Source organism: Delphinapterus leucas, chromosome 6 (assembly GCF_059928025.1).
Source record: "Delphinapterus leucas isolate spDelLeu-1000000601 "Yukka" chromosome 6, BTC_Dleu_Yukka2, whole genome shotgun sequence".
Classification (NCBI taxonomy): domain Eukaryota; kingdom Metazoa; phylum Chordata; class Mammalia; order Artiodactyla; family Monodontidae; genus Delphinapterus; species Delphinapterus leucas.
Window position 1 is genome coordinate 100493834 of NC_143134.1, and position 12089 is coordinate 100505922.

Below are 12089 nucleotides of genomic sequence, written 5' to 3' on the forward strand. Positions count from 1 at the left end.
CTCCAACTGCCTGCAAAGCCCAGGTCCTGCAAGGCCTCCATGCATGCCATGAGTCCTGGGAAACGAGTAATGTTATTCAACTGCAGTCTCCCAGGCATCACATGTGGAGGTGTGTTCAAGAGGCTCTGGGGTGTTTAGAAGAGAATAAAGTGGGTTTTAATGGAAAAGACTGTTCTACTTATAGCGGCTCCAAAAAAAAAAAAGTGATTCACTCTTCAAGCCTGACATGTTTTGAGAGACAGACATGCCTGTAAATTTGGCCAGACTCGTGGGTGCCAGATGGTAATTGACAAAGACCCTAGGGCTTGGCGATCAATCCAGGACTTCCTCATGTTCCTCACTGGGCTCTCCAGGGGCCAGGCATAGTGCATAATTAAGTCAGATGGTTGCAGAGGGGAAGAGATGGGTCATTTTCTCTATGGAGAGGTTTTTTTCTTGGCAAGATGCAGAATGACACACTTCAGGCAGCAGGAAGATGATTTCCATAAAAAACAGTGGAGAGGGAGGGAAATCATGAAGTTACTGAAAGACAAACAAAGCCTAAATACCATAAACAGAGTATGGAGTTCCCAACCAGAGGCACAATTATCTCTTACCTCAAACTTGGACAGGACTCAAGCAAGCATTATAAGAGATTTTCTCATGCACATGAGTAATTCCCCCTCTCATTAAAATGTTATAGATGAGCCTCACTTGGAAAACAGCAAAGTGTGAATTCCAGTGCAAGAAAGAGATGAGGCAAAAAGGGGCCTGAGGAAGTCCTAGCAGAAAGCTTTAAGGCAGTCCAACAATCTTCTGAAAAGCAAAACAGTGGCCACAGTGAGAAGAAAGACACAAAGAAGAGGAGGGATTATCCGTAAGAAGACCACTGTTACACAAGCACAGATGCCTTCCATTTAACTACTTTCCATTTAATGAAAATACAAGTTCATAAATAAACATAAGATTATTTATCTATTACAATGAGGGAAAATCCTTTTTTTTCCATCTCGCTTATGGTTTAACCACTTGGGACTTTTCTGTCTTCGACCAAAGTCAGTACCTGTTAAAAAAAAAAGAACTGATGGGGCTTCCCTGGTGGCGCAGTGGTTAAGAGTCCGCCTGCCGATGCAGGGGACATGGGTTCGTGCCCCGGTCCAGGAAGATCCCACATGCCACAGAGCGGCCGGGCCCGTGAGCAGTGGCCGCTGAGCCTGCGCGTCTGGAGCCTGTGCTCCGCAAAAGGAGAGGCCACAACAGTGAGAGGCCCACGTACCACAAAAAAAAAAAAACTGATGGGATTGATAACAATGTAATTTAATGAAGGTGTGATTCACATGGGATTTAATGGCATGACAGAGAACTACACTGATATCCCTAACCCACAAGTTTTGGGGCACCATCTTTCCATCATGGATGTTTTCATGATATCCTGAGGCTACAGAGAGAGCCAAGAAGACCACGGATATGAATGTCAAGTCTTAGAAGGTCTAGTCCAGTACCTCAACAGATCATATGTGAGCGGACTCTGGAACTGGAATCAGATTTGAATTTTTAACTCTACATACCATCCCGAAAGCACTATGAATTGGTTGATAACAGTAACATTCACCAAGATAGAAAAAGAGTAGCATGAATAGAGGGAAACAAAAATTAATGAGTTTGACATAAGACGTGCTGAACCTGAGGCAACTACTGGACATTTCCAGGTTGGGGGATATCTCACAGGCAACTGATTACCAACATTTCAAAGAACAGAAACAGAAAGAACACACTCAAAAATTAGAGATGATATTTACTTTTCTCTGCTTTCATATGTGAATGTGTTACTTGATTCCTGCATCCTTGTTGTTATTTATGCCATCTGTCATCAGATATGGTAAGTTTATTCCTACATACTACAACACAAAGACTTTTGAGTTGGGGAAAGAATTCTCCCTGGAAAATTTTAGGCATGTGACACATTCAGACTGACTTTATCCTTAAAGGGATGAACAAGGACAGAAACATGTCTCCATGGGTTTTGATGGGAGAAGGGACATCCATCCCTTCTCCTTATATAAAGCCGTTTTATATAGCCACTTTATATGAAGGGCTGATTACCATGACTCACCTGAATGTATAACAAGTATACTACGACAACCCTTAAAATATGATAGTATTCCCACAAGTGATGAATATCCTTCCAGATCACAGGTATTCTCTTATTTTGTTTTTTTGTTTGTTTGTTTGTTTTTTTGCGGTACGCGGGCCTCTCACTGTTGTGGCCTCTCCCGTTGCGGAGCACAGGCTCTGGGCGCACAGGCTCAGCGGCCATGGCTCACAGGCCTAGCGGCTCCACGGCATGTGAGATCTTCCCAGACCAGGGCACGAACCCGTGTCCCCTGCATCGGCAGGCGGACTCTCAACCACTGTGCCACCAGGGAAGCCCTTATTTTGTTTTTTATAATGTTTCTTCTGATTATAAAGTAAAATATTTCCGTTGCAGTATGTTTAAAAAAAATACAAAAAGACCAACAAGAAAACAAAAATTACCTTCAACTGTAGCAGAGATAACCTTTTTAATAACTGGGTGTATTTTCTCCCTATTGATTTCTACACATTATAAACATGTATTTGGGGGTATATGACACCATTCTGTACATACCATTTTATACCATTTTTTTCTCCTTAGCATTATATATTGAGTATTATCCCATGACATTAAATATTTTAACTATATGATTCTTTTTGGCTAAATATTACACCTTTTGATATAAATAGATCATAACTAATTTAACTAATCCTCCATCAATAGAAATTTGGTTTGTTTCCAGCTTTTTGATAGTATAAGTAACAAAATTTTTAAAATACTCATACTTAAACATGGTTACACTTCTGTATTGGTCAGAACAGAGTTTCATGAAAAGAGTATTTACAAAGGTATTGGTGGGTTTAAGAGCAACCAACAACAATAATGAGGCAAAAAGGTGTAGACCCAGAAGAAGTGGAGAATCCACCACTAGCCAGGCCTGAAGGAGCAAAGGGAGGGAGTGGCCACTAGAACCCAGTGAGGGCTATAGCAGAAGGAGGGGCCACATGACAGGGGATGTGGCCTTGGGTGAGGAAGGCAGACACTCCCAAACCATGGCCCAGCAGGGAGGGAGCAAGAGAAAATAATACTCTACCCTCTCTTTCCACCTGTTCTCTGACTGCCTTAGCTTCCCAATGGAGAACTCAGTGAGCAGAGAGAGGACAAGGGAGCTGGGTTGATGCAGTTCATTGAGTTCAGCCTCCCTGGGAAGAGAGCAGGATGGAGAAGGTGTTGGACACACCTATGGGGACAGAGAATATCCAGCTCAACACCTTTGCTTATGCCCTAAGTCAGAGCCACAAACACTGTGAAGATTTAAAACACATACCGTGTGGTGAGTTCCTCTGAAGTTGCACTATCTGACTTCAAAATAGGTACAAAGCAGCCTAGCTTGTCTAAGTCTAGTCTGTTTATGCCAAGTCTAGAACTGGGTCAGCCCTCCTCCAAGCCTTATTCTGTTGCAGCCACTGAGGAGCCTTCTACTGAGCCAGTGCATACTGGAGCAGCCAGTATATTAGCACACTCAGGAAATTCTTGAGTTAGCCTTGCTGCCTAGGCCAATTATATAATGCACCTACAAGGTGATCCCTATCACAATTATTACACAATTTCTAATCTGTATGACTTTCTTCCCTGGGCCCCAATTTTTAGTTCATATTCAATGTTATAGGATAGAGCCATACTCTTAACACTAGCTAGTGGTCTGTGGTCTTGACACCCTAATTTTGGCCAGCATCATCTTACTGGAGGCTGGTCCCTGCCTCCTTTCCAAGCAGTTGGCTGATGCCCTGCCCCAATATCAGTAGACCACCTATAACCTATAACCATAGCTGTGCCCATGAACTGAGTAAAATCACTACTTGCTAGAAATACTTGTTGTCAGACTCTGCTACCAGGTTGAATATTTCTGGCTGTCCAGCCCACATGGAAGCAAATTTGAAGCATTTTTATTTTTTTTAACATCTTTACTGGAGTATAACTGCTTTACAATGTTGTGTTAGTTTCTGCTTTATAACAAAGTGAATCAGCTATACATATACATACATCCCCGTATCTCCTCCCTCTTGCGTCTCCCTCCCACCCTCCCTATCCCACCCTTCTAGGTGGTCACAAAGCACCGAGCTGATCTCCCTGTGCTATGCGGCTGTTTCCTACTAGTCATCTATTTTATATTTTGGTAGTGTATATAAGTCCATCCCACTCTCTCACTTCGTCCCAGCTTACCCTTCCCCCTCCCTGTGTCCTCAAGTCCATTCTCTACATCTGTGTCTATTCCTGTCCTGCCCCTAGGTTCTTCAGAACCATTTTTTTTTTTTAGATTCCATATATATGTGTTAGCATACGGTATTTGTTTTTCTCTTTCTGACTTACTTCACTCTGTATGACAGACTCTAGGTCCATCCACCTCACTACAAATAATTCAATTTCATTTCTTTTTATGGCTGAGTAATATTCCATTGTATATATGTGCCACATCTTCTTTATCCATTCATCTGTCGGTGGATGTTTAGGTTGCTTCCATGACCTGGCTATTGTAAATGGTGCTGCAATGAACATTGTGGTACATGACCCTTTTTGAATTATGGTTTTCTCAGGGTATGTGCCCAGTAGTGGGATTGCTGGGTCGTATGGTAGTTCTGTTTTTAGTTTTTTAAGGAACCTCCATACTGTTCTCCATAGTGGCTGTACCAATTCACATTCCCACCAACAGTGCAAGGGTTCCCTTTTCTCCACACCCTCTCCAGCATTTATTGTTTGTCAATTTTTTGATGATGGCCATCCTGACCGGTGTGCGGTGATACCTCATTGTAGTTTTGATCTGCACTTCTCTAATGATTAGTGATGTTGAGCATTGTTTCATGTGTTTGTTGGCCATCTGTATATCTTCTTTGGAGAAATGTCTGTTTAGGTCTTCTGCCCATTTTTGGATTGGGTTGTTTGTTTTTTTGATACTGAGCTGCATGAGCTGCTTGTATATTTTGGAGATCAATCCTTTGTCGGTTGTGAGGCATTTTTAGGTACTGTGTTTTCAGTCAGTCCTACAGTCTGATTATGATTCTAGCCACAGCTCGATTCAGCCTGAATCTTCTACCCACTGAGGTTGCATTATGTCTTATAGTTGATTGTGCAATCATTGGTTAAGCCCTAACTAAGGTTTATTAACCATGAGAAAAGACAATAAAAATCCAGGTAATTTGGCTGCTGTCTTTTGATGATGATATTACCTCCGTTCTATGGCCTCTGACCCTCAGATCCAGCATATGGGGTTTGAATGTTCTGCTTGGAAAATCATCTTCTCGCAGAGAAATGCTTCATTTTTCTTGTCTGATCTGTAGCTATGAACTCTTTTGCTGGGTCCCTGGCCATGAAATATGCCGTCTATATTACTGTGGGAAGATTTGCCTCATTGGGGCCTGTGTCCTGATTGCCTTTGAAGTCAGCAACATCAGAAGTTAATTCCAACGAGGTCCTCTAGGTCCTGTGCATGCTTTGGTGCTTTATAAATTGCATTAAAGATCAATTTAAGCTCTTGCAGCCCAATAGGCATTGTCTTGTGTGCCTCTATTTCTTTGTCTCTTTATTTCCAACAGCACAAGCTCAAGTGCTGTCTTTGTTTTGTCAGGTGGGTCCCATTAAAATCTTGTATTAAACTTTGCCTCTTTTGAAGTCCCAGACCTCATCCATCTGTTTTTTTTTTTCTAATGACTTTGTTTAGAATTTTTTCAAAGTTAATGGAAATGTCTGAGGGGTAGAGAGTCTGGTTAATTGATCTTTCAGTTATTGAGGGTTATTGTCGACCAACATTTTTAGATTTTTGTGTTTCATTTCATCTCACTTGAAATATTCTTCCTGTTTGTTTCAGCTGCCCATCCACCACTGAGCAAACTTCCCCCTTTCTTAAATCCTATTTTAGTCCTTTCTACTCCTAAAACTGGGATTAGGTGCCCAGAAATTCGGCTCCAGGGAGCCTGGCCGAGAAAGGTAAACTGTAGAAGAGATGCAGAGGGGTAAGGACCCTGGACAATACATGCCCAAATCTATGTAGCAAACCTGATAATCATGGACCATATATAAGCATCAAATCTAAAAATATAAGAGTAAGGTCATAATGAAATCGCAAGAGTTCAAGGCTAAAGAGCACTGGATCATAGAGAAAGCCAACTGGAAATAAGCAAAGAGGATTCCAGAATACTGCTCCCAACACTGATAGGTGCTTGACCATCCTTACCAGGATGCTTCTCAAAAGTTAGCATGTACCAAAAGAAGCAACAACAATAACAACAACAAAACTCATGCTTGCTGAATGTACTAAGAAATGTCCCTTTCCTCACAAATTTTAAGCAAAGCTCTTCACCACTGTATATACTTTACCTAGAAAATGTTAATTCCAGCATTGTTGTTTAAACAGAAATGTTAAACTGTCCATAAAAGAAGCATTTCTGCTTTGTGTGTCAAATGCATATATTTATATACCAGAAGGCAACTTATGGTCTAGCTCCTTTGTTTTCTCTTATTGTCTTAAATAGCTCATTATTTGGAGTCTTCAAGTCTCACATATTAAAAGCAGTTATTAACAAAATGACTTGCTCCTTGGCTTCCTTCACATGCTTAAGTGTCACATTTTATGACCAGGATGAAGATGATAGGAGACAAAGTTCCTAAACAATGAGGCAGTGAAGTAGAACTAGTTCCAGCATTTGCAAGTTGGGTGGCATGGATGACTATGCTCACTTCATGAAAATAATTTACTGAGCACAAAGGGACCTCTGAATCAATACTAAACATGAACAAAAGTACACCCCACCCTAGGTTTGGATGGATAATGACTGCAAGCTCATATTTTCTAGGGGATGCTTAAAGTACAATATTATGGAGGAACTGTCAAGGTATGGCAAAATGGGGGAATGCATATTCAGTTCCAACTTGAGAGAGAGAACAATTTCCAAACAAAGGAATTTTAAAACCTTCATGTGATCAGAACACAGAGAGAATCCAGCCACCAAAGAAGAAAACTGAGGCACAAGCAAACGTCATGAGGACAGTCAAGGCTAACAAGATAAAACAACTAAGAATCCAGAATCAAGACCGGAATGAGTGAAACTGACCAATTTGGAACATGTTGGAGGAAAATCCAGATGAAACCAGAATGATCTCCTAAGCAACTTTAGTGCAGAAGAATCAAATGCATATTGGAATCTCTGGGTTCTTTGAAATGTGTTGGTTGTACTGTGTATTTATGAACTGTCCTTATTTCAGTATGAAAGTTAATTCACTGTCAACAAATCTTTTTGTCTTCTTCATAAAGCATTCCTCCAAATATCATTATATACAAATATGTGAACAGGACACATCTGGCTATGACCGTCAAGATTCTGGTATTCATAAAAGAACAAAACCAGATAAAGAATACTCATTATCGAGCACTCTCTTAACAAGATTCTTATTTTTAAATTAGTCAAATATATTCTCCTTCAAGAGAGGAAGTCAAGTAGGGTAAACATCCCTTCTTTCAGATGCTATGAGCAATTTGAAGGTCACATTCTCTCCTCTGTTCTTTCTAGACTGCTGGGAAATGTAACCAGATGATCTTGATCTTGACCATATTGTACCCTGTGTGGTTACATGTTTAGATACGCACTGATTAGTAGTAGTCTCAGCACCTACTACCAGGGACACACACCCATCATTCTTTTTCTTTCCTAGAGATCAACCCCAAGGGATTGGGAAGTCTTCTCATTGAAGCACTCAAAAACACAGATGACCATATTATATTCCCTTTTCTTAGACACCGTTGTGAGGAAGGCTACCTCTTTCTAAGCAATATTTCCCTAGTAATTCCAACATCAAACTTTCTAGAGGGACTACCCACAATGACTCACTAGAGAAAAAAAATACAAACTTAGGCTCTTGAAAAACAAAAAACCTCTTTACTGAAAATTCTGATTATGTCACTCAACTTAAAAAGCTTCAGTGTCTCTCAACTGTCCCAGAATAAGGTTTAAAATCTTTAGCTTAACCTACAAATCCTTTTACAGTCTAGCACCTGCCTATCTTTCCAATGACATATTCTGCCACTCAGCCATAAGAAAGTGTCAGTTCAGCCATGTTGAACTTCTTGCAGATCCTCAGAGAAGGAGAGGATTTCTCATGCCTCTGTGTTTTTCTACTTGGTGTTCCTTCTTAATAAAATGTCCCATACCACCTTTACCATCACTACTACCATCTCTTGCCTCTTCTCCATCTGGAAAAATATCTACTCATCCTTCAAGGCAGAGATAAACATCAGTATAGGAAGTCTTTCCTGGTCATCAGAGGCAGAGTCAGTGGCTACATGACATCCAACTATTACAACTATTCCACTTGTGGTAAGTACAAGGTTCTTTATTTTAAGGTTTTATTTTTAAAATTGGGGTACAATTGTTTTACAGTGTTGTGTTTACCACAAGGTTTTTAATCTTATGTAATTGGAGCCCAGCAGAATGTCTCTTAAAAAGCCTATGTTCCACAAAAAATTTTACAATTTGTATGGAAACACAAAAGACCCCAAATAGCCAAAGCAATCTTGAGAAAGAAAAACGGAGCTGACTCCGAATCAGGCTCCCTGACTTCGGACTATACTACAAAGCTACAGTAATCAAGACAGTATAGTGCTGGCACAAAAACAGAAATACAGATCAATGGAATAAGATAGAAAGCCCAGAGCTAAACCCACGCACCTATGGTCACCTAATCTATGACAAAGGAGGCAAAAATATACAATGGAGAAAAGACAGCCTCTTCAATAACTGGTGCTGGGAAAACTGTAGAGCTACATGTAAAAGAATGAAATTAGAACACTCCCAACACCATACACAAAAATAAACTCAAAATGGATTGAAGAACTAAATGTAAGACCGGACACTATAAAACTCCTAGAGGAAAACATAGGCAGAACACTCTTTGACATAAATCGCAGCAAGATCTTTTTTGACCCACCTCCTAGAGCAATGAAAATAAAAACAAACAAATGGGACCTATTTATACTTAAAAGCTTTCACACAACAAAGGAAACTATAAACAAGATGAAAAGACAACCCCCAAAATGAGAGAAAATATTTGCACATGAAGCAACTGACAAAGGATTAATCTCTAAAATATACAAGCAGCTCATGCAGCTCAATATCAAAAAAACGAACAACCTGATCCAAAAATGGGTAGAAGACCTAAATAGACATTTCTCCAAAGAAGACATACAGATGGCCAACAAATACATGAAACAATGCTCAACATCACTAATTATTAGAGAAATGCAGATCAAAACTCTAACGAGGTATATCACCTCACACTGGTCAGAGTGGCCATCATCAAAAAAATCTACAAACAATAAATGCTGGAGAGCGTGTGGAGAAAAGGGAACCCTCTTGCACTATTGGTGGGAATGTAAATTGATACAGCCACTATGGAGAACAGTATGGAGGTTCCTTAAAAAACTAAAAACAGAACTACCATACGACCCAGCAATCCCAGTCCTGGGCATATACCCTGAGAAAACCATAATTCAAAAAGACTCATGTACCACAATGTTCACTGCAGCTCTATTTACAATAGCCAGGACATGGAAGCAACCTAAGTGTCCATCGACAGATGAATGGATAAAGAAGATGTGGCACATATATACAATGGAATATTACTCAGCCATAAAAAGAAATGAAATTGAATTATTTGTAGTGAGGTGGATGGACCTAGAGACTGTCATACAGAATGAAGTAAGTCAGAAAGAGAAAAACAAATACCGTATGCTAACACATATATATGGAATCTAAAACAAAAAAAATGGTTCTGAAGAACCTAGGGGCAGGACAGGAATAAAGACACAGATGTAGAGAATGGACTTGAGGACACAGGGAGGGGGAAGGGTAAGCTGGGACGAAGTGAGAGAGTGGGATGGACTTATATACACTACCAAATGTAAAATAGATGGCTAGTAGGAAACAGCCGCATAGCACAGGGAGATCAGCTCGGTGCTTTGTGACCACCTAGAAGGGTGGGATAGGGAGGGTGGGAGGGAGACGCAAGAGGGAGGAGATATGGGGATGTATATATATATATATAGCTGATTCACTTTGTTATAAAGCAGAAACTAACACAACATTGTAAAGCAATTATACTCCAGCAAAGATGTAAAAAAAAAAGACACATGCACCCCAATGTTCATTGCAGCACTATTTACAATAGCCAGGTCATGGATATCGACAGACAAATGGATGAAGAAAATGTGGTACATATATACAATGGAATATTACTCAGCCATAAAAAGGAACGAAATTGGTCATTTGTAGAGATGTAGATGGACTTAGAGACTGCCACACAGAGTGAAGTAAGTCAGAAAGAGAAAAATAAATATCGTATATTAACGCATATATGTGGAATCTAGAAAAATGGTATAGATGATCTTATTTGCAAAGCAGAAATAGGGACACAGATGTAGAGATGAAACGTATAGATACCAAGGGGGAAAGCAAGGGTGGGGTGAATTGGGAGATAGGGATTGACATATATACACTATTGATACTATGTATAAAATATATAACTAATGAGAACCTACTGTATAGCACAGAGAACTCTACTCTGCTCTGTGGTGACCTAATGGGAAGGAAATCCAAAAAAGAGGGGATATACGTATACATATAGCTGATTTACTTTGCTGCACAGTAGAAACTAACACAACATTGTAAAGTAACTATACTCCAATAAAAATTAATTTTTTTAAAAAAGCCTATGTTCCATTAGTATTTGGGAAAGTGGAATAATTCTGGAAATTATGACATATGAAAAAGAGGTAAAGGAAGTAAGCCTGAAGAAGACTCAAGGAAGACATAGTAACTCTTAGTAATAAGAACAATAACCTCAGCTAGATTACTATTTTGGTATCTGGTATGTGTTAGGCATAGTAATAGCTTTACAGATCTTACAAGCATCTCATTTAATTCCCCACAAGTCACCTATGAAAGAGGTGCATTTACCATCCTCATCCCTGTCTCAAAGAGGTAAAGGAAACTAGTCAAGATCACAGAGCTTATCAGTGCCAAAGCCAGTGTTCAAAGCTGGTCTGCCTACTACCAAAGTACAATCCCTTCATACTGTAGCATCCTAGCCCACATCCTGACTTTAGGATTGTTGGTCTTGGCCTCTGCTTTGTAATTAGCTATGTGGTCTCAGACAAGTCATTTCCCCTCTATCTGGATCTCTTGACCAGTACTTTCTTAAAATCCTTTCTTAACCTATATATCCAATCCATCACAAATGTTACTCCTTCTACCTCCTGAGTATGTCTCAAATATGACCACTCCTCTCCATCTCCATTACCAAAACCCTAGCCCAAGCCAACTTTATCTCTCACCTGAACTTGTGCAGTAAGTTCTTAATTCATTACTAGCATCTTCACACCAATTCAGAGGGGGCCTGCAATCCAATATCCAATATTTGCAGGACAGCCTGATTGAGACTTAAAAACACAAGCGTATCATGGCTCCCCATTTCTTCCTAGAATAAAGACCAAATCCTTAACATGGCACACAAGGCCTCTGCCCCACACTCCAGTTTCATCCTGTCTCTCTCCCTACTTTTCCTGGAGCTCCAGCCTTTCAGTTTCTCAAAACTCTCTCCTTCCTTATAGCCTTTGCAGATATTGTTCTGCAGCCTGGAAGGCTCCTCTCTCCCCTCATCAACCGCCAACTTTTTGACCATCTCAGGGATTGCTTCATTCAGGGTGCCTTCCCTGACACCCAGATCAGCTAGGCCTGCATTAGATATCCTCACCATCTACTCTTTTTCCCCCGTAGTATTTATCAATGTGTTGATAAATGACATATTGCTGTGACAATTTAACCAGTATCTGTCTGACTTCCTTACAGACTGTAACCTCCAAGACAGCAGAGTCCAGTTAAACTTTTGTGCCTGTGTCTCCAGCACATGGTATAGGGCATGTCAAAGAGTAAGAGCACAATAAATATTTGTTAATGAATGTTGAAAGTGTTTGTCAGTTTACTCACCTGAA

At 40.2% G+C, this 12089-nt stretch overlaps 1 long non-coding RNA gene across 4 annotated transcripts in view; it reads right to left on the reverse strand.

Moving 5' to 3' along the window:
* The window catches only part of LOC149749021 (uncharacterized), a 498387-nt gene that overhangs the window by 392543 nt on the left and 93755 nt on the right, over positions 1-12089 (reverse strand). Inside the window, exon 3 of one of the 4 annotated variants that reach the window (XR_016393608.1) lies at positions 3381-12089. This exon is cut by the window's right edge and continues 20624 nt beyond it. The exons of 2 other annotated variants lie outside the window; for them this stretch is intronic. This is a non-coding gene — a long non-coding RNA (uncharacterized LOC149749021). One more of the 4 variants, XR_016393606.1, reaches the window with a different exon arrangement.